At 35.6% G+C, this 20,964-nt stretch overlaps 3 long non-coding RNA genes across 4 annotated transcripts; all 3 read left to right on the top strand.

Annotated features, from left to right (window-relative positions):
- The first annotated feature begins 2,377 nt into the window (after positions 1-2,377).
- Positions 2,378-5,062, top strand: LOC147516475 (uncharacterized). Its single transcript, XR_015213681.1, has 5 exons — positions 2,378-2,515; positions 2,638-2,706; positions 2,973-3,041; positions 3,525-3,626; positions 4,779-5,062. It is a non-coding gene; the product is annotated as an uncharacterized LOC147516475 (long non-coding RNA).
- A 3,868-nt stretch (positions 5,063-8,930) lies between these two features.
- On the top strand, positions 8,931-13,960 carry LOC147516474 (uncharacterized). 2 transcript variants are annotated; one of them, XR_015213679.1, is made up of 4 exons: positions 8,931-9,238; positions 9,883-9,957; positions 12,669-12,785; positions 13,769-13,960. It is a non-coding gene; the product is annotated as an uncharacterized LOC147516474 (long non-coding RNA). The 2 variants fall into 2 exon arrangements; XR_015213680.1 differs by lacking the exon at positions 8,931-9,238 and adding an exon at positions 9,275-9,790.
- A 2,170-nt stretch (positions 13,961-16,130) lies between these two features.
- LOC147516473 (uncharacterized) lies at positions 16,131-17,438 on the top strand. Its single transcript, XR_015211050.1, has 2 exons — positions 16,131-16,544; positions 16,929-17,438. It is a non-coding gene; the product is annotated as an uncharacterized LOC147516473 (long non-coding RNA).
- The last annotated feature ends 3,526 nt before the right edge of the window (positions 17,439-20,964 follow it).

The following is a 20,964-nucleotide window of genomic DNA, read 5'->3' as shown; positions in this document are numbered from 1 at the left end:
TTTTTTGCTTCGGCTCTGTTTTGGTTTTTACCGACCATGACTTTTCTTGATACACTTTAATTCATACGTTCCGTCTTTACATTTATGACATTTCGTTTGACCCTGGTGCCACCGGGGATTCTTTTCTTCTTGGTTGGTGGTTACTACAAATCGGTTTCTTCTGCTATTTTTTTTAGAATTTGGTCCTTCGGCTGGTGGCACCACATTTCCCTGTTTGTTGTTATCACATTTCTAACTTTGTCGACAAATTCGTCTCCATTACATTCCAATGGTGCTGATAGTTTAGGATGACTTTGGTTTCTTTCTCCTCACCTTTTTATTTAACTTCTTTACTTTTTGGTCAGTTGTGGTTAGATTTAATTATTACTTTTGTAACTTCTCAGAAAATCATGTAAGACTCGGCTGAAGGGCACAAGGTTCTTGAAATCGAGGTATCACGTAGACGGTGCAATTTTAGACCCTTGCTTTGTTATTAGTTCGAACAAATAAATTATTTTAATGCATTTTTGAGGTTGTCCTTGCATTTTCACTGTGTAGGGGGGTGTGGAGATCTACCGGGCGACAATACGTAACCAAATTCAAGTTGAATTGTCAAAGAAGTTGAGGTATGTGTGTAATTCTTATCTCCGCATTGTCAAGTGTTGTCCGATGCTAGCGTATCTAATCCCCATTACTAACTCAACCAATAAACTGTCTGCTTTCTTTTTTTACCAATAGTCGGGCTCACAAGTTCGTCGATCAGGGGCGTGGGCACAGCTTCGCACTAAAGCTGTTAACGAAATGAAGGTGCGTTTATATTTTTGAGCATGATATATTTTGCTTTTTGCTTATTCCCCGCACATGTATTTATTTAGTTTTCTTTTTCCCACCGTAAACTGTACAAGCGCAACACCCAATGGTGGGGGAGAACTTGCTGCCTTAAACTATTAATTAACCCATTGTGCGTGCGGCTTCCTCCCCGGCTTTTTAACAGACAAATAAACATTTGATCATTGTGTCGTTGTTAATTCAATGTCTTATTACGACCATAGCATCTCTTATTTCGATCATAGCGTGCCGTTTTAACTGTGCTTATTTCGATTGATTACTGTTCAAAGCCCGGTGCAAACTCCAACAAAATGCCACGAGTGCAGCGCCAACGCCAACTTGCTCCAAGATATGCTCCTCCTCTGCTTTCTCGCCGCACCATCGCACAACGTGCTCGGAGGGAAAGAGAGCGCCTTTCATCTTCATCCACATCTCAGGGAATGCAACTACCATCTAAAGATATTCGCATCCATTTGAGCCCAACTGTGACACCTAACCGAAAGACACTAGCGCGCCGTGTCCGAAGTGACAGGGACAAAATGGCCCGCCTTCCTAGCTCAACTTTAATCAACTCATTGGCCCCATTGCTACGCACCTGTCGTTGAGGATTCCCCATCAGTGCAAAATGGAAATAAAAAAAATGGGAAGGACATCGTTTATGATTTGGCTCCGCAACCACGGCATTACACAATCACGTATTTGATTGGGTCATCATCTAAAGGGGACTGCACACGAGAGAATAAAGTTCTTTTCCGAGAAAAAATTAAGGATGTTGGCACCTTTGATCCACCCCTGTGTGTTAGTCAAAGAAGATAATCCTCCTTAAAATTCTTCAAGTACGTATTTTCTCTTCCGTTCTGATTGCCCCCTCAAAGCTTTATGCTACTTTGGAGAAAACTTATGCACTCAATACTTTTTCATGCGCAGTACCCGTCTGAGCGATGCAACGAAAGAGCCAATTGTACCACTGGAGATGCGAAATGTGACAGTAAGACGGCAAACCCAATCAAATCTTAGTGCGTTCAATGTATATACTTGGCACGACTATTTATAAGCATTTCATTGCTCTTTTAGTGAAGAAGTTTAGAGTTAATCACTCTCTTTCACTGTCATTGTTTGCAAATTAAAATCAATTCCCAGTGGTGGACTTCACATTCTCAACAGGTATTAACTCTTACATCTTCTTCTTCCTCAAATTGTGTTTTTCATCTTATGGGTGAATCATATTTTAAAAAAACTTTGGTTATCGGAATCGTATATCACTCTTTAAAACTTTGCTTAATAGTTCCTCCGAATAATGGCCCTTTTGGTCAATGTCTAATCCATACCAAATGGCCTTGGATTTTTTAGGTTTTGCTTTGTGTCTTTTTGCATTTCATTTTTAAAGCTTTGGTTTTGAACTGCATACCAAATTCGCCTTGCTTCATTGTTGTTGTGTCATCATCCCTAATCATTTATTTATACCCTATACCAGTGCTTGGTAGTTTGTTTGATCGAACTGCATTTTCACATTTCTAACATTGTTTAATTATAAATTTTACATTTGTTTTGGAGTTTTGTAATGGAAAAGCATGAAGTTCTTCTTCCAGAATTAATTTGTTTCTTCTTTCGTTCTTATTGTTTAAGCGCAACACTTTTTGGTTGCTTTAAGTTTTTAACTTCAAGTATGCCGGAGCAAGTTGAAGCGCACAAGGTGATTGAAGTCATGGTATGCCTTAAATTGTTGATTGGTGTTACTATGTGCACATTCTTTAAAATGTGTTGTATATTTGTACATATATATTTATCGCTTAATGTGTTTTAAGTTTGTCATTCCATTTTACTCTGCAGAGAAATGTAGAAATATATCAGGCAACAATTCGTGACAAAGTTCGAACTCAAATAATTAGAGAAGTCGAGGTATGTGTATTATTCTTATCACCATTACTGTTTAGGAGGCATCCGCCATACTTGCAACTTCATCGATCAACAGTCACACTACCCACCTTTTTTTTTAATTACACAAAGTTTGAGGCCGAAGTTCATCAATCAAGGTTAAGGAAGCAACTTCAAATTGAAGTTGTGAAAGAAATGAGGGTACAAGTATATTTTTGGGGTATGCGTATAATTTTTTTTACTAGCAAATTTGTTTTTGCAGCATGTCTTAATTTATTTTCTGACCACAGTCAACTGTACAAGTTCAACAAGCAATGGTGAGGTAGAAACTTCGACCTCAATCTGTTAATGAAACCATGGTGCGTATATCTTCTTCCACGATTAAAAAAATAATAATTGTGGATTTTTTTTAATGAATCTTTATATATATATAACAACCCCTTTTGGAGCGCACTGAGGGTGTCCATATCATAGGGGGATTATGAGAAATCAGAAGAAAAAAAAAACAAAAACAAAACAAAATATATAGAGAATTCACGGCTAAAACCAACCGCACCTCGGCTCTTTCCAAAACCCAAACAATATTTAATCTTCTTCTCCCTTTTAAATTCTATTTTTGAAGTTCTTATAACGCCAATTGTTTATAGCCTTATTTTGCAACTATTACATAGGTTTGGTAGCACAACAGGTCATTAGTATTGTAGTATCCTTGAGTAAATTTTGTTGGCGCATCATCTTATAGTATAGGTTTGTTGCCGCAACATATTGGTCTTCAAGATTTTGTTCATGTATGCATTATACTGTCCAAATTTCTGTTTCATTTAATTTGGTTGTTTTGGCAGATTCACGAGTAATGATAGCAGCGGGATTTTCTTTAGATTTATGCACGTGAGATTCCATAGTTGCAATTTCTTGCCTCGCTTTGTTCAGTCCAGAAACGCCAGGTATTTTTTTTTCTTGGAAAATTATATTAAATCACGCGCAGTTGTACAATCTATTTCATTCACCTTTATCTTCATATATATATGATCAAAACTAGCCTTTCCACCATTCCATTCACAAAATATGTATAGTTTTGATTAGAAATAGCAAATGGTTGAAATATTAAATATCGTTATGAAGATATAGTGGAATTTTGAAAAAGTATGAAATGGAAAGTTTCAGTTGAATAGCATGTGAATAACTAAGCATTTTGACTGTACAAAAATACAATGAAATTGGACATGATACTATATCAGTTTACTACATAGATTTGTGTGAGATCATTTAAGGATAGTTTCGCCAAGAACAACTATAATCAATTATGCCACCCTTTAGTTACCTACCTTCCCAAACTCCTTGCTATAAATGTTTTTTTTTCATGCGCTAGCTAACTCACTTTATACTATAAAAATGGGTTGCTTTATTATTCCCTAGAAAGACCTTAATTTCTTGAATGCCATTGAGAACATTTAAAAAAAATTCACTATTTTCTTAGTTAAGTGCATTGTGTATTCTTGAGTGATCTCTAATTTCCTTATACAAATTAATATGGGTTAAAATCAGTTGGTCATGAGTCCAATAATTGCAATAGAGTAAGCTCTACCATCCCTAAATGGTCTCATCTCTGTGCTCTTTGCACCCTCTCAATAGGAATAGGAAATTGGTTAACACTTTCTCCAAGCTTCTTCTACAGGTTACGTTTTGGATTATTTTTCTTTATTTCTAATGTGGTGTTTTCATTTGATAAAATTTTGTCAAGTCTATTAATATGATTAGGTTTTGAGGGTTTCTCATGTCCTTGGGCTGATATTTGTTCCTAGTTAAAGCTTTAATTTCGATTAAGTTATAGGCTTATAGCTCTAGGTAGACACGTCCCAAACATTTCGAGTGATTGCCTTAAGCACAAAGAATTGATCCTGTCTGGCTCAATGTGTCAGGATGGTGCCAAAATAAGCAATGAATATTTCCTTGATAGAAAAAACAAAGTTGAGTTGCTTGGTAACTTATTGTTTATTCTTTGATGCAAATCTTTTTCTTTAATTTGAGTTATAAATTTAAATTTTATTATGTTAAACATCTCTCTTTCCCATCCCTCCCTCTATGTATTTTTGTAGCTATAGGGATGGTATTTGAACTCGATTGTGTTAATTGGTGAATTAATGGTGCTCTGCTATTTAGAGGGTATAAGGAATTTCAGCATGCGCTACGTATGTCAACTTGATAAGGCTTTCAAGTTTCAATGATGTAGTTTAGTAAACCATGTAGAAGTGAAAGGTTGAGCTTTTCTCAAAATGGAGAGTTCCGCTCAAGGTTTTAAAAATTGAAGTCTAAAACCATGAAGCTCCTACTTTGTAATGCTTATTATCGGGTATAAATAGCATCTGAACCTTGAAAACTATGTTGGCTTCTTTGAACTTGATATGGAACTATTTCCTTAACTATTTTCCCTCAATCCTTATATTTTAGTTTCTATTTATCCTAAACTTTACAAACATTTATTTTAGGTTGTATACATAATAATTCAAAGACTACATGCTTTCAAAGCATTTACATATTACCAAATGAATAGATGGACTTGCATAATCTTTTTTTTTTTTGCGATAAAGAATCTTACATCATCTTGTTGAACAACTATATTTGATCAGTTGATTAAAAAATGTCCAAATTAGTTCTCATTATCAAATTAGGCCCAAGTCGAGACTTAGCATAAATTTGTCGTGGATATATAATCTAAAATATTCTGTGCCGTAGGCACGGGCATTAACTAGTCTAAAACAAGATAGGGCCGATAATGGGGTAATCTTCCTAGCCAAAAAAAAAAAAAAAATTTGGTACCCAAACCATATATGTATCTGAAAATAAAACTTTTCTTCATCAAATGCAACCCAACTGCATTAATGAAAATAAGTTGAATTAGTCCAATTGTACAAGCCAAACTCCGATAACACACAACTTGTCCATCAGTCACCCAAAATAAATTGATTTTCCATCTTGAAGTGTTTGCTTAGGACCTTGCAAAACTCAGGACCGCCCCTAGAGAGGTCCGGAAATTAAGACTTTAAGTGGTGTTGTGTATTGTGTTGTGATGAAAAAGTGGCGATGATCACTAGTTCACTATATGAAAGTAGCGTTGATCACTAGTAGTTTGTGATGACGAGAAAGTGACTTCAGCTGATGACACAATGAAGTTATCCCAACTCTAAAAGATATCAAAGAGCTGTTTCGGTGCTCCATAAAAGTTTACTCCATGATTCATTATTTTTTAGTATTGTTATTGACGGACCCCATTTTGTGTTGGGCAGATCCTGACCCAATTTGGGGTATGTAATTATGTTGGGCACAACATAGAGTGTTGGGCAGACCCCATCACCAAAGGCCGCACAAAAATAAACCGGAAATAACCAACTTCATTTGGCAAATACAAATTTTAAGTTACAACCAGTTAACTTCATTATGTTTAAACATAGTAGAGTTTGTATTAAGAGGATGGTTTACTGAAGTGCTGTGATAAATTTTGATTCTCCTGCTGAAGTGGTGAGATATTTTGTTTTTCAGAAAGGATGGTTTACGTACTTGAGCGATGAAGACACATCAGAGGGAGACCAAGGTAAACCTTTAATGTCATCCTCTGTTGGGGTTGCTAACTACGAGACGAGTTCTTAAATGTGATTTTAAAGAGATGTTACATTCCAGACATATCTAAAAAAATATGTTATTGGTGTTGTATGTTATTCTATTTGGAACTTTGTCGTCAAGAAGTAACAAAATAATATTTGGCTAGGGATCTATCCTTGGATGGCTATTTTTTCCGATGGATGAAACTTCAAATGCCAAGTTCAACTAACTGAGTCTACAAGATTATGAAAAGCTCGTTCTGGAAGTGCCAAGGCCACTATCTGGTGTATGTTCAGGATCTCCATTTGGGTGGTTGGCGATAGAATTTGCAGGGTGGAGATGGTCAATCCATTCACCTAGGCTCGTTTTCCCCTTCCTTCTCTGAATACCCTAGCTAGCTCGAGGCTTACGATGTTGCTAATTTGTATGGATATCTATCTACACATCAAGAAGTTTGTCTTCGTCCGCTTCTCTCCTAAGTCATCACCCCCGTCAGATGTAATAACATTTGCAATTATCGTTAAGAACGTTGGTTTTGCGAAACCAAGAGACCAAACATGGACTAGTATAAATGTTGAGCTACCATATTTTGATGATATCACTTTATTCAAGGACGATTTGTATAGTGTTAATAATTTTGGCACAACTTTAAGTTTAGGACTTAGGGTATAGTTTAGGGATAAGGGATTAGGAATGTGGGAGAAAAGATCGAAGAGAAAAACTAAACAGTACCTTCATGTAGCTAGGGGGGGGGGAAGCAATATACAAAATATGATTTTTTTAGGTCAATGACAAACTTGTAATTATTATTTTTTAGGTCCGCCCAACACAAAATGGAAGGTGCCCGTAGCAAGTACCTTATTTTTTGGGCACGGTACTTTATGAGATTAGTACCCCTTTGGCAAAATGGTAGAATAATAATGGTTATAATTCTTATATGTCCTTTTACACCCTACATGCCCGATAGTTCCACGACATTGGGTTGTCGCGAAATCTCACAATCCATGGCATCGGGTTGCTGTGAGATCCCACATTCCACCACAGTGAGTTGCCACATAGGACTTTTTTGTTGTTGTTGTTGTTGTGTTTTTTATTTATTTTTTATTTTTATTTTTTTCAATTTAAATTTTGAACACACCGCATATGGATATCTCTTATTCTTTTTTAGAGCTTCTTCATACGTTCCAAGAACAACACCAAACCCATAAAAAAAATTGTACAATCGAGGCATAGTTTTGCTATCTCGCGATAAAAATGTTCATACGTTCTAAGAAAAACTTGTGATTGATAATCAGTAATTTTGGGTTTTGTTCTTTTGAGTCCAAAGTCCGTAAAACGTCCGATTAGTCAAGTTACCTTACTCACGTGGGTTGGTAGCATAAATCGAGTAAGGGATCGTCCAAACCTTATGACTAGGCAAGGTTCACAACTGGATTTACAGCTTCAAGGGAATTAGTGATCGAGTAGGATTTACTTTGTTATTTCTTGTACATGTTGCTCAATTAAAACTTGGAATGCAAGTTGATTTAGAATTACAAAGATTGATTACTTGATAAACTAGATAGAGAGAGAGATACAGGAAGAAAGTTAATCATAATCATACAAGGTCAATTACAAAAGTTTAGAGTACCTTATCACTACAGCCCTAATCCGTCTCGAGTTCATAAACAAACCTGAAACGGCGTCGAATATCGATCCCTAGTATGATGTACTCATCTCTGAGTTCATCTCACTAACATGAGGAGTTGAATTAACATTCCATCTCTAGAATATCACTTCAACTTCTGGTTTAAGTATACATCAGCTGGACAAACCAGAGAGCTAACGGCCACCATATATAGGGTCTCGCACGAGACTTGACCTAGTGTTAACTTGGTCTCGCACGAGACTGGTCTAGAGTATTAGCACTCCAAACTTGGTCAAACTCAGTCATTTTGGGACCGGATGTATAATCAAACCCTATTCCCTAAGTAGTGATTCTAGACTACTAAATTGCAGCCTGATCTTCACATGAGCATCATTAACATTTGGGAGAGTTTTAGCTCATGGTCCTTGGATTGATTTTATGTCATGCATGTATGAAATGAAAAAGTGAAAAGAAGCAAAGGAAGAACTGGAAATTAAACTTGAAGAAAATAGATTTTATTAGAACACTAGTAGAAAAAAGGTTTTTTGTGACTATTTTAAAATGTTATTTGTGACTGTTCTATTCGAAACGGTCACAAATGGTAGAAAAAGGGTTTTTGTGACTGTTTTAAAAAAATTTAGGTGACGTGCGTTTTCAAAACGGTCACAAATGGTTTTTTTTTTTTCTATAGAAGGTGTATATGTATGGAGAACTATTTGTGACTATTTCACTAAAATAGTTATATGTTCCGGACTTTATGTGATAGTCGTAGAAACAATCATAGAACACAAATTATAATTTTTTAGTATCGCCCCACAACTGCACTAAAAAACTACTTCGAAGCCCACGTTCAGTCTCTTGACCCGCTTTCTTCGAACACTTGCAGGTTCGTGCCTCTAAGAAATGCTTCACTAAAAAAGAAAAAATATAAGAAAAAAAAAATGAATCGCACCATATTGCTAATTTCACGACGCTTTTTTCACTTCTGTCTATTAGGATTATTTTCCAAACACCAAGCGGCAAACTAATTTCACTTCCCACCTATTTGATTTTGAAAAATTAAGAAAATAACAAAAAAAATCCCTTAATCTAACTGTTTGTCCTGTCTCACCCACTTGATGCTCGCTTCTCTCACTCACTCAACCAAATACAAATTCACTCCTTTTTAGTGTTTTTTTAAAATAGAGATTTCATTTCATTTATACTAATATTTTGTTTCGGTGATTTTGTAGGTTGTTTTGTAACACTTTTTTCGGAGTACCACTACTGTATTCACTAATCTTTATCGGCGGATTTTGAAAGAAGTCGCGGATGAAGAAGCAAGGCAAACAGGTTTAGAGCTCTCTATCTCTCTCAATCTCCCCCTTTAATATCCATTAATTGTTTTTAAATTTCAATAATATAGCATGCTTGGGTTGTTAGGCTTTAGAATTGGGGTTTCAAGAGTTTAATTTCCGATAAAAATGGTATATTTTAAATTCCACGTTGCTATACATATTACATTTTTTTTTCAACTTCCAAATTTCTCTTCACATCAATTTGGGTATTTCCAGTTCTCTTTACTCGTTTAAGCATAGTATGGGTTTGTTTCAGTTTTTAAATGATAGAATTGATTTCCTTTTAGTTTAAGCATAGTATGGGTTTGTATCTGTTAATTGTGTGAACAGTTGATTTCGCTATGGACTGTATTGATTTCAATGAATCGTCCTTGCTCGTTTTTATTGTGTAAGCAAAATTAATTTCCTTTAAATCCCGGCAACGGAAGATATACTATTGTTATTTCCTCTTTTCCTTGTTTTTATTACTCTCTTCCTAGTAGTTTGTGGTATTGAGTCTATGCCCTTTGTTTCTCTCCACAGCTATCGTCGGAATCTTCAAATGAAGGTGCATTTTGAGTTCTTTTCAGTTTTTGTGCAATTTTAGTACTGTGAAAACCGTAAATTATAATGAATTTACCTTTGGTTGGGAATGTGCAGGTGGAACTGTGAAGAGCTGAATAGCTTGGGGTTGGACTTACTTTCTTGTTTCTTTTCAAGCGTGTTGATAATAGTGTAAGCAATCTTTTGATTTTTGCTGTTGTTGTTAGTGGAGTGGTGATTGGATTTGTTTATTGAAAATAAGCTTTAATTTGCATTTAAGTGTGGCTTTCTTTTAGATATTTATGTAAGTGTAATGTATACACTTATTTTGCAATAGAATGTATATGTTTGCTGATTAACTCTGATTGTCGAAGCAAAACCATCTTGTTGTCTAGATTCTGGAATTTAGTTTTTCATTGAAACTTTGGATTTTCTAATTTGTAGCTTAAATAATACGCAATTGTCTTATTTCTTCTCTTGTTGTTGCTGCTCTATTGGAACTAGGCTTTATTTTCATTGGCTAGGGTTGGTCTATTTGCCTTACCGACTAAGATACTGAATCCCCTGCAAGTTTTACATTAACTATTCAGTAAATTGCCGGTATTGTTTTGTTGATCTGTAGTTTATGTGGTACTAAAGAAGATAACACATTTAAACTTTGTGCTTGAGGAGCTCAGTTTACTTTTTCAATTATGTTTTGGTTACTAGCTTGTGAAGAGACAGACCATTAGAGTATGCTAAGTACAAGTCCAACTCAGTGTTCGCTTTACTTGTTTTTCTCACTTACATGTTTGTATATTTCAACAATTTCTTCATTCTGACTTCTGATATTACTAAATTTCCCTTTATAAGTCTTATATTCTGAAGAAAGCTGTAAGATGGATTTGGTTGGACACAAAACGTACTAGTTTGACTTTTGCACACATATATACTTTGAGAGTTGTATGGAAGTCAACAAAGAGAAAGAATATGAAATCCTTTCTTATTGAGGTATTGTTGGTTGCATTGTTAACTAAGTTCAGCACCATGCTGAAGGATTTGAGATCTCTCTATTGCTTCAGTTACATTCTAGTTTTCCTTATAGTTCTTGTAATGCAGCCATGCAGGAACACCTAAGTGGGGCCAACTCAACTCTACTTATCTCTCTTACTCTGACAAATGGAAGCATCAATTGTGTCTAGCTAGGAGAATTATGATTCTACCCTTCCATATCTCTGAGACAAATTTAAAACCCCTAGCATCCAAATGTTAATAAGGATAGCGTAATGGCTTACGAGATCTTAAATTCTCAATCATTTGCATTCAAAAGAAAAAGTCACCGTTTCGGTTCTTCATTCACAAGTTCCCCAGGTTCTTGACTATACTTGGCTATCAAGAGAGTGCAAGTAATGAACAACACTATACACAACTTAATTTTAATTCGAAGAGGTTTTACATTTCACGCCACTGTCATGCTTATTGAATGTCATTATTGAACCTGTCTCATAACTATTCATTTATTGAAAATCTGAAAACCCATGATAGAAAGGCTCACCCTTATCTTGATTGAATTGGTTACGCCAAGAGTCTTTGAAAGCAGAGAAAGCAACAACCCAAGCCACCGGGTATTGAAGAACCTTCATCTGTTCCCATTACCTCAAAATGTTTGCCAAGCTGTACCTCGGTGGCTCGGTGAACTTCTCACCTGTCTTTGCCACCCATCCTAGATTAGTACATGTGTTAGTTCAAGATGATGTGTACTACTTTCGGATATAGAAAATGAGATTTTCCTGGATCAAGACGATTGAGCAACATTTGTTACTTCGAAGTTACAATATTATTTACCCCTAAATTTTAGTTGGTATTGCTATCCGTGCTTCTTTTGCATTGTGCATCAATGCATCTTAGAGGCTCTATATCACTATTTAGGTCATATTATACTATTAGTGGGGTGTTAATACTAGTTATCCCTATTAGTGGCAACAAATCGCGGGGCGATGTTTACACTATAGAATACCCCATCATATTTGTTTCATCAACCTTTTCCTAAGCCTTGAAACTTGGGTTATAGAATATAGATCATAGCTGCCTAATGTGAAGGATTTAGGTACAAGAAAAAAATGGCTGATAGTAGAACAACCGTAAGAGGATTAATTCTTTGGGAGGGGCATAGAAAGCCAAGCTATATTCACAAGTGTAGAGAAGACGAGGTTGGCAATCAATCATCATTCGTTTTCGCATCCCTTCAATTTCTTGTGCAACTAGGTTGAAAAGATCAGGATATGAAATAGCAGTTACATTGGAATTGGACGGATGACAAATGATAGATAATGACGGGAGAAGACATTTGTGAAATATATGTAGCTTGGTCGCTTGGAGGACCTATCAGTTGAAATGATAGCGGTCAATACAACACCACAAGACTGGAAGCATCAATAAGCTAAATAAAGGCAAATTACGTTGATTCATATGAATTAGCTTGCAGTATATTAATTATCGGCCTAATGTAGATATATTCAGGTTGCTTTTCCTCCAAAAATATTAGTTGGACAATGAGGCTTGTTTCTGCGTGGACGCAGAGTATGCTCATTTAAGATGCTTATTTGTCATATCCTGCTCGCTAGCTTATTTAATAGAATGCACTCAAATAGTCAATGACTATATTAGTTTGTGGTATTTAGAGTTGCATATAGGCTGACAGTATAGTATTAGTGATGGTTTGACATTGTTACTCAGGCATCTTGAATATAGTGCATAGTCAAGTGCATGTCATATTGTCACAATTTGATATAGGGCTACTGCCAAGGAATAAGTTTACGTCAGAACTCATGTTAGTTATATTTGGATGCTACCTAAGTCTTGGTGATTGAAGTAGGTGATGGTCGCTGGGATTCTAACTTAAGCTCTTATGTTATTTTGTTTAGGGCCAGGGAAGTAAAGAAGGAATCTACTTCTGTTGCTTGTAGTTTCATGGCTGTGCTCTTTGAACAAGGACTTGACTTTGGCCCCTTTATGAATATCAGGTGCTTCTTAATTACTAGGTACTTTTTTTTTCCAATAATTCTTTTTTTTTTCTGCTACTATACTTGGCTATATGATGAATATTTTCTTTTGTTTCCATGTTTATATGATGATTCTACTGTAGAATGTTTCTTATATTTCAGTGGACATCATCACCAAATTGATGTTATTAGTCTCTATTTGAAAGGTTGATATTTGGTAATGTTACTAGCAAAAGTAATAGTAGTTGTTTTTAGCAGTTTGCGCAGTGCAGAAAGTTTGAGTCGTGTTGAAGCTATGATTCCGCTACCTACACGAAAACGTTACCCCGTCGAGTCTACATTCAAGCGAACCAAGTTTCATTACTTGTCGATGTCTGTGCTAAAAGCTACAAAACTAACAGGTTAGATTGTTCAAACTTAAATTTTTATCGTTCATATACTTACACTGATAATGAATTGACTATCGTAGTTTACTTTTCGACTCTTAGGCACTTAAAATTGATTAAAGTGTGCATATACATTTTTTTTCATCTCCTTGGGGGTATGCTAAAGCATTGGCAATATGTTTATTTATTTATATATAGGTGCTTTGTTCCTAGTTGTAAGCGTTTGAGCTATTCACAAAGGATTTGAGTTGTACATGTGTTCCCCAAGAACAATTAATGGGTATTGGACCTAAGCCTATCTTGGTTTAACTTAACAATGGACAAATTGTTTGTTTGCGATTTCAGGGTTTCTTATAAGATGATTATAATGACTTGTAGCTTGTTTCAAATAGTTTCGGTCGACTTAGATATATTAACAGTTGCAATTCTGCTTATTCACATAGGTATTTATGATCTTGAGTTAACTATTTTGCATTCAACTATCATACGTACTAATGATTTATTTTAAATCCTTAAGAAATATCTTATATATAATTTGTGCATGCCTAGATTACTTGGTTACCTTGTATATCGGTGCATTTACTGGTTATTTTATATCAAGTTATATTGAGTGTCACCACCTCTTTTCAATTACAGAATTCAAGTGGGCTAGTGTCTTAAAAGATGTGAGCTAGGATTTTGGGGGCTCCCTTGGAGGAATGAATGCTACTAGTTGGGAAAACGCTGTGGATTTGTCCAATTTGTTCATATATGGGTGATCGACTTTGACGAGATTAGGTTATTCTTTCATTTAGATTTGGATTAGACTGATTATATTTATATGAATTAGATGGGAAATGTGTTATTTACTTAATTATGTTTTACGATTAAGTACAAATATATATTGGTTATCCAAGAGGATTGGAATGTTTCAATGAAATTAGCAATATATATGAGTGTTATTTGAAATTTAATGGATCATATTCAGGTTTGTAGTTTATTCAAGTGTGTAGTTTATTGCAGGTCCCCAATTTTGTGAGTTTTCATATATATATTCACGTTTTTTTTTTATTATAATAATAATAATAAAACAATATATACATATCACGATTTTAGCCAAACCGTCACGACTAATGATATTTTTTATGACTGTTAAAAAAGATGAATGCATAATAGTTTATTTAAAACTGTCACAAATAATATGATTTGTTGTGACGGTTTTTGAGCAGTTATTACCGTTTTTTATGGTTTTATGACCGTTAAAAAGGATGAATGCATAACTATTTATTTAAAACCGTCACAAATTATATGATTTGTTGTGATGGTTTTTGAGCAGTTATTACTGTTTTTTATAGTAGAGAGAGGCTAGTCTAGAACAAATATTTGTGACGGTTTTGGGGAAAAAATAAATGACTCTCATTCCGTCATGGTTTTGAAAAAACAGTGACAAAAAACTTTTTGTGACTGTTTTTAACAGTGATAGAAAACATTTTTTCTTGTAGTGGAAGTTTTAGACTTCCTGTACCAACCTAATACAAAAGCTTCAAAATGAGAAAATACTAAGTATAAAATTGTAAAAAACAAAATGAAATACAAGAAGCTCCCCCTCCTTTCTCCAACATCCAAAATATATATCCCATGGGAATCTCACGTGAAGCCTTCTCACATTTATAAATTTGTCTTTTCCTTTTTCAAAACATCCAATTTTTTTTTCACAAAGTTTGTATTTTTTTTCTCAAAACGTTCAAACTTTTTTCACCCTTTTCTAATCAACCATCTAATCATGCATTTAATTTCTTGTCTTGTCTTTTCTTGCAAGGTGTCACGAAAGTGTCCATAATTTGCCATTTGTTTATGCATGATGACTCATCATTTCTTGTGGGCCTGTAGAGTGAGTCCACGTGCTGTGTCTAGGGGCAGCCCAAATTTTGGCATTTTTACAACTTTCTGTCTTTGCGTAGAGCTCGTCGCCCTGGTCGTTATGGCAGTTCACTTGCTGAAATCATCAACCAGGTTTGAAAGATGTGAGTTTCGGAAGTTTGCTGCTTCTTTACATGTGGTCCCGTTCTGCACTGGTTTTGTTCCTTTGGAATCTTCGGCTCTAGTCAGGCTTTGTTAAACTTCACTGGGGCTGAGTGGGAAGACTTTAAGTATGCACAGTATTCCCGTACTTTGATGCAGGTTTTAACATTATATTCATGTTAACTGCGAAAACCTGCAAAATACTATGTCTCTACGGGGTTTTATCATTATATTTCTGTTAACTGCAAAATACAAAGTACGAAAATATAATTATTTTATAATTATTAAACACATAATTAACCAAAATACTATGTCTCTACGGGATTTAGTATTACAGTTTTGGGTGCTTATTAGTGATCAAGTTGATGAAGAAGAGTTTTAATAATTAATATAAGCAAAAACTCTATTTTTGTGAATACAACTATCTCGTGGCAATTATTTTTTTGCGGTGGCTATAAAAAAATATTTAAAACAAAAAAAAAAACCCCCATGGCAATAACACCTTCTATGGATTTGTCATCTCGCGATAATTTATTGTTGTGGGTATTACCTTTTCTCAACAACTTCTTGCCGTGGGTGACTTTTTGGTTTTTTTAAAATTTGAATGGTTATGTGCGTTTGTCGTCAAAGTTCACAAGATTGAGCGATGAACGGAGTTTTAGATGCTACGAGTTCTTCGGCACCAGAGTTTTCTTCTTTTGTATTGGCAGCACGCCCCTTATTTTTATTTATTTATTTTTTTTGCTAGGTTTGCATATTTACGTGATAACTTCATGATTCGCCAATTTTAACAAGGTTGAAATTTCAACTAAATAATGACAAAAACACGCGGCTGTAAACTAGCACAAAAGTCAAATTGTCCTTCCATGCTAATCGTCCTTGTCGCAGCATGCTTCTATTTTGCTTTTTTGTCATGGTCCCATGATCCCATCCACTCGTCCAATCAGTTGAATATTCAAACCTTCATTTTATCCATTGAACAAAATAAATTATTCGTAACACTTCATATTTACATATGCATCTTTCAGAACAAATCTTGGCATTTAGTACACATAAAAATGTTTCAGAAAGATGACAAAAAGTGCTCTAAAATTAGAATTTTTGGATTTTAAAACCAGCTTAGCTTCCACCATCACAAAGTATCCTTCAAGTCCTCAAGCGGCCACTGGGAATGTTGTTGTTGAAAGATGGTGGGCTTGAGTGATCTACTTGAAGCCCGTCAAAACTTCAACAAAAGCCCACAAGTCATCAACAAAATCACCATGATCAAACCTCACCTTTGTTCTTCATCTTTTACTTCACCTTCAAGTAGTTGTTATTGTTCTTCACCACTTCCAGCAATTTCTTTTCTTGATGAGTGTTTTTTGTGTAAACAAAGACTCTTCCCTGGAAATGACATCTTCATGTACAAGTGAGTCAAACCTGAATCTACTAGATACTTAAGTACTTAATATTATTTCTTCATTCATAAAAAGATTGAATATTTTGGTAACCTATTTGTTAAGTTATTTTATTAACAATGTATCTAAGTCTTACTACATTCTCATCTAAATGCTTGATGCTTGGATGTAGTGTTTTTCATGACACATCTAAGCTAAGTATATATTAGTTAACTTTTGTTGGAACCCTTTTCTTACTTTTTGTCTAGATCTTATATATTTGATTAATTTATCTTCAAACTGACGTATTTTATGTGCTAAATTCTTTCATGATGTTTCAGTTAACTTGTTCTCATACATCAATCTTAAGAAAATTTCTTCTCAATATATGAATTTTGTGTATATTATTTTTGTAGTGGGGATCGAGCATTTTGTAGTATGGAGTGCAGGTATAGACAAATTTTGATGGATGAAGAAGAGAATGTAAAGAGAGAGAAGTGTTGCTTTGTAGCAACAAGACCCAACTCTTCTTCTCGTAATTGTAAAAGAAACAATTGGGTCGAGTGATAGATTGGCATTATGAACTTGTTTATTTTCTCTTTCCATGTAACAATCGTTTTGCTACCCTGCCCTCCTTCAAAGTGCTGTGTGTGTGTATTGTTTAGTTACTGCAATGTAATAGGCATTCTAGTGAATGAGTGTAGTTTATCTAGTACAACTTTATTTCATGAAAAATAAATATATAGGTTATCCAGCAATATGGACGACCTAAACTCCAAGTTCTACTTGCGGGCGAAGGAATGAAGGGAGATTGATTTCTTTCCTCAGCATGGAGGCGTCTAATGAACTATATATGGCTTCACATTTTGCAATGTAACCAGCAAGATTTCTACTAATGAAATGATTTGCTTTTATGTTTAGGTAAAGCTAATTGTTCGTGGTTTTTAAGTCTCTCAGTACTATGGCAATATCCGAATCCGAATCCGGTATCCCGGTTATCGGATAATATCCGATTGGATGGGAATTATAATTTGATATTTGGAATTTTTGAAATAACAATAGCAATTATCCCAAACATATCATACACCCATAACAAACTTCAAACTGTTAAAAAGAAGCAGGGAACTATATACAATTCTATGCTTTGTGTTTCTCCAAAAGTTAGGAACGTTTTTTCCCATCCTATTAAATTTGCAGCTCAACGAGTAACACCATCTGCCTAAATCTATAGCAAGATAAACCATGCAGGTACTGTATAGTGTGTATAACAACCTCTCTAATTACAAAGTTAGGTAGGAAAGTAATGAGGAAGAAGACGAAGAGTGGTGTCTGGACTTGGAGAAAGAAACGAAGCTCTAACAATTAAGTTGGAAACGTGACACACTTTCCTTTCCTTTTTATAGTTTTATTAGTAGTGCTACAAAGACAGCTACTGTCATCAATATAGATGACAGCCCACTAGTCTTTCGCCAAGTTGCAAGTGGGAAACTAACCGGTTCTCACCTTGAACCATTCATCCGGAAAAAGAAAAGAGACCCAACAGAGGAGTTACTAGTCTGGTCTGTTGTTTCTTCTCCGGTAAGTGAAGAATCCAGTGAAAATATCGAATGATACACTAATGATATTATATATGTTTTTTTCTTAATCTTTTTCTTAATCGAAATTAATGTACAAATATATATAGTAGGCTAGTCTCACCCGGCCCCCAATACCAGGTTAATCATTTTAAAAATGGATTATTATACTTCCTTAATGATATGGATTTATGGATATGAGGGTTTGATCTTATCCAAATGAAGTTCTAACTTCTAAGTTATATATCAAACTCTGTCGTTTAGCACTAAAATAGAGCACTTATTTTTCGATGACAGGAATGTTCTTTTCTTATTATATCAGCAGAAGAGAGCAGAATCCCTAACCTATATATGCCAAACCCTACCTAATAATGCCCTCCTGTAAATGGACACTCGCACAATTTTATTAGAGTAGTGATCCATGATTCCATAACAAAAAGTAATGCTATCAGTCTATCTAGACTTACTGAAATAATGGCATCAATCAAACTGAAGAACATTTTGAGGGGCATGATATATAAATAGGCTTAGATCGAATGCACTCATCACTACTATACTTTATATTATGATGCATAGTCCCTGTGAGGGACTAATATACACAATCAATATATTTTATACACGTGTTCAACACAACTCATTATAGAACTATATCAAGACCTCAGCCAGGTCTCTCATATCAAGACCTCGACCAGGTCGCTTATATCAAGACCTTAGCTAGGTCTTGTAGTACTTAAAAATGGAAAGACAACCGTTATAACAACCATGCACTTTATTGCACCCGCATTTAAGCTCATTCAAAAGCCACATCATTAAAAGTTATTTACCAAAAGTCATGGGCTATAAATCACAAGCAAGGGAATTACCAAAGTAGGGAGGGGGATCTGAGGCATCTTCTCCATTCTCCATCCACCATTTTATGAGGCATCTTCTCCATTCTCCATCCACCATTTTATTACACAATTCCAAGGAGGAACTACGTCTAACTTGATTAAAGTTCATCATAAAACTTGATAAGTAGGCAGCTCGCACTAACCCGAGCTCAGTCAAAACACTATTTTCTGTTGGGGTTTAATCCGATACCAATCGATCTCCACTACACAGATAACTTATATTTGAACTCACTTCAATTGCAGACAAATTCTAATTATCAACTACAACCTAGCTAACATGCCCAACTCTCTAAACAACTATTAACAACAGATAATAATGTAAAGAAGTAAAATGCATACCACAACACAAAGATATACTGTGGTTCGGCCTATGGTGCCTACTTCCACAAAAGTTAATCCTTTTATAAAGTGGGAAGGAAGATTACAATCACTCCTTTTAGTCTCTCCCACCTTACTAGATCACTCATCTCTCTTTACAGGCTTGTCTCTCTATAAAGGTTATCTCTCAATCTTGATTGCTTTCAAGATTGGGTTTTCTCTCTGTGTTATGTGTTTTTTTCGTGTGTTAGGTTTTTCCAAAAACCCAAACCTTATATTGCAAATTCGCGGGTTCGCAAAAATAGAAATCCTGACGAAAATAGGAATGGGCGCGGGTGCGCTCTCGGCAAGGCCAATGTCGAGCACGCGCGCCCTAAAAACACTGTAAGTTATCCATGGCATGGGCGCGTGCGCGCTCAGGCTTATCCACTCAAACTGAACTCCTTTTTCTCCTCATGTAAGGGATAACTCCAACAATCTCCCCCTCCCGAATAGAGAGGGGGGATACCTCCATACAATTTCCAAATCAACAGGAGGAGTCTGTTACCATTCTGGCAGTAACACAACAAACATCAAACTTACTTTTCGGTAAGACTTTGATCATCATATCCGACCCGTTCTTGTCGGTATGGATCTTCTCAATATACAAATGCTTGTCTTTGAGTACTTCTCTAATCCAATGATAACGCACATGTATGTGGTTTGATCTAGAATGAAAACTCGGATTCTTGCTCAAATGGATGGCGCTTTGACTGTCATATAGAACTACAAACTGTTTCTACTTTAGCCCTAGTTCATCGAAGAACCTCTTCATCCATATCATCTCTTTGCAACACTCAGTGGTTGAAATATATTCGGCTTCTATAGTGGAAAGGGCAACACACTTTTGCAACTTAGATTGCCAAAAAATTGCTCCCCCTGCAAAAGTAACCAGATAACTGGAGGTGGACTTTATCGAGTCAACATCACTTACCATATCTGCATTAGTGTAGCCTTCAAGTAAGGGCATACTTCTACCAAAACACAAACATGATTTGGAAGTGTCCTTGAGATATCTCAATATCCACTTAACACCTTCCCAATGCTCCTTACCCGGATTTGACAGAAATCAGCTTACAACACCAACGGCGAAAGCAATATCCGGTCTTGTATACAACATTGCATACATTAAGCTGCCCACTGGGGATGCATAAGGAATCTTTTCCATCTGACTCTGCTCATGCTCACCCTTTGGACACATTTATTTGGTCACACAATGCTCCTTACCCGGATTTGACAGAAATCAGCTTACAACACCAATGGCAAAAGCAATATCCGGTCTTGTATACAACATTGCATATATTAAGCTGCCCACTGGGGATGCATAAGGAATCTTTTCCATCTGACTCTGCTCATGCTCACCCTTTAGACACATTTCTTTGGTCACACGAAACTGGCCACCAAGCGGACAACTGACTGGCTTCGCTTGATCCATGTTGAATCTCTTCAACACCTTCTCAATGTAGCTTTCTTGAGAAAGCCACAACTTCTCACTCTTTCTATTATGAGTGATCCGCATCCTAAGTATCTGCTTTGCTTGACCCAAATCCTTCATCTCAAAGGACTTACTCAAGTCTTTCTTCAGCTTGGATATCTTGTTGATGTTTGGGCCAATAATCAACATATCATCC

This window comes from Coptis chinensis, chromosome 2 (assembly GCF_015680905.1).
Source record: "Coptis chinensis isolate HL-2020 chromosome 2, ASM1568090v1, whole genome shotgun sequence".
Lineage (NCBI taxonomy): Eukaryota > Viridiplantae > Streptophyta > Magnoliopsida > Ranunculales > Ranunculaceae > Coptis > Coptis chinensis.
Note: the sequence above shows the minus strand (reverse complement) of the source record. Positions and strands in the feature narration are given on the sequence as shown.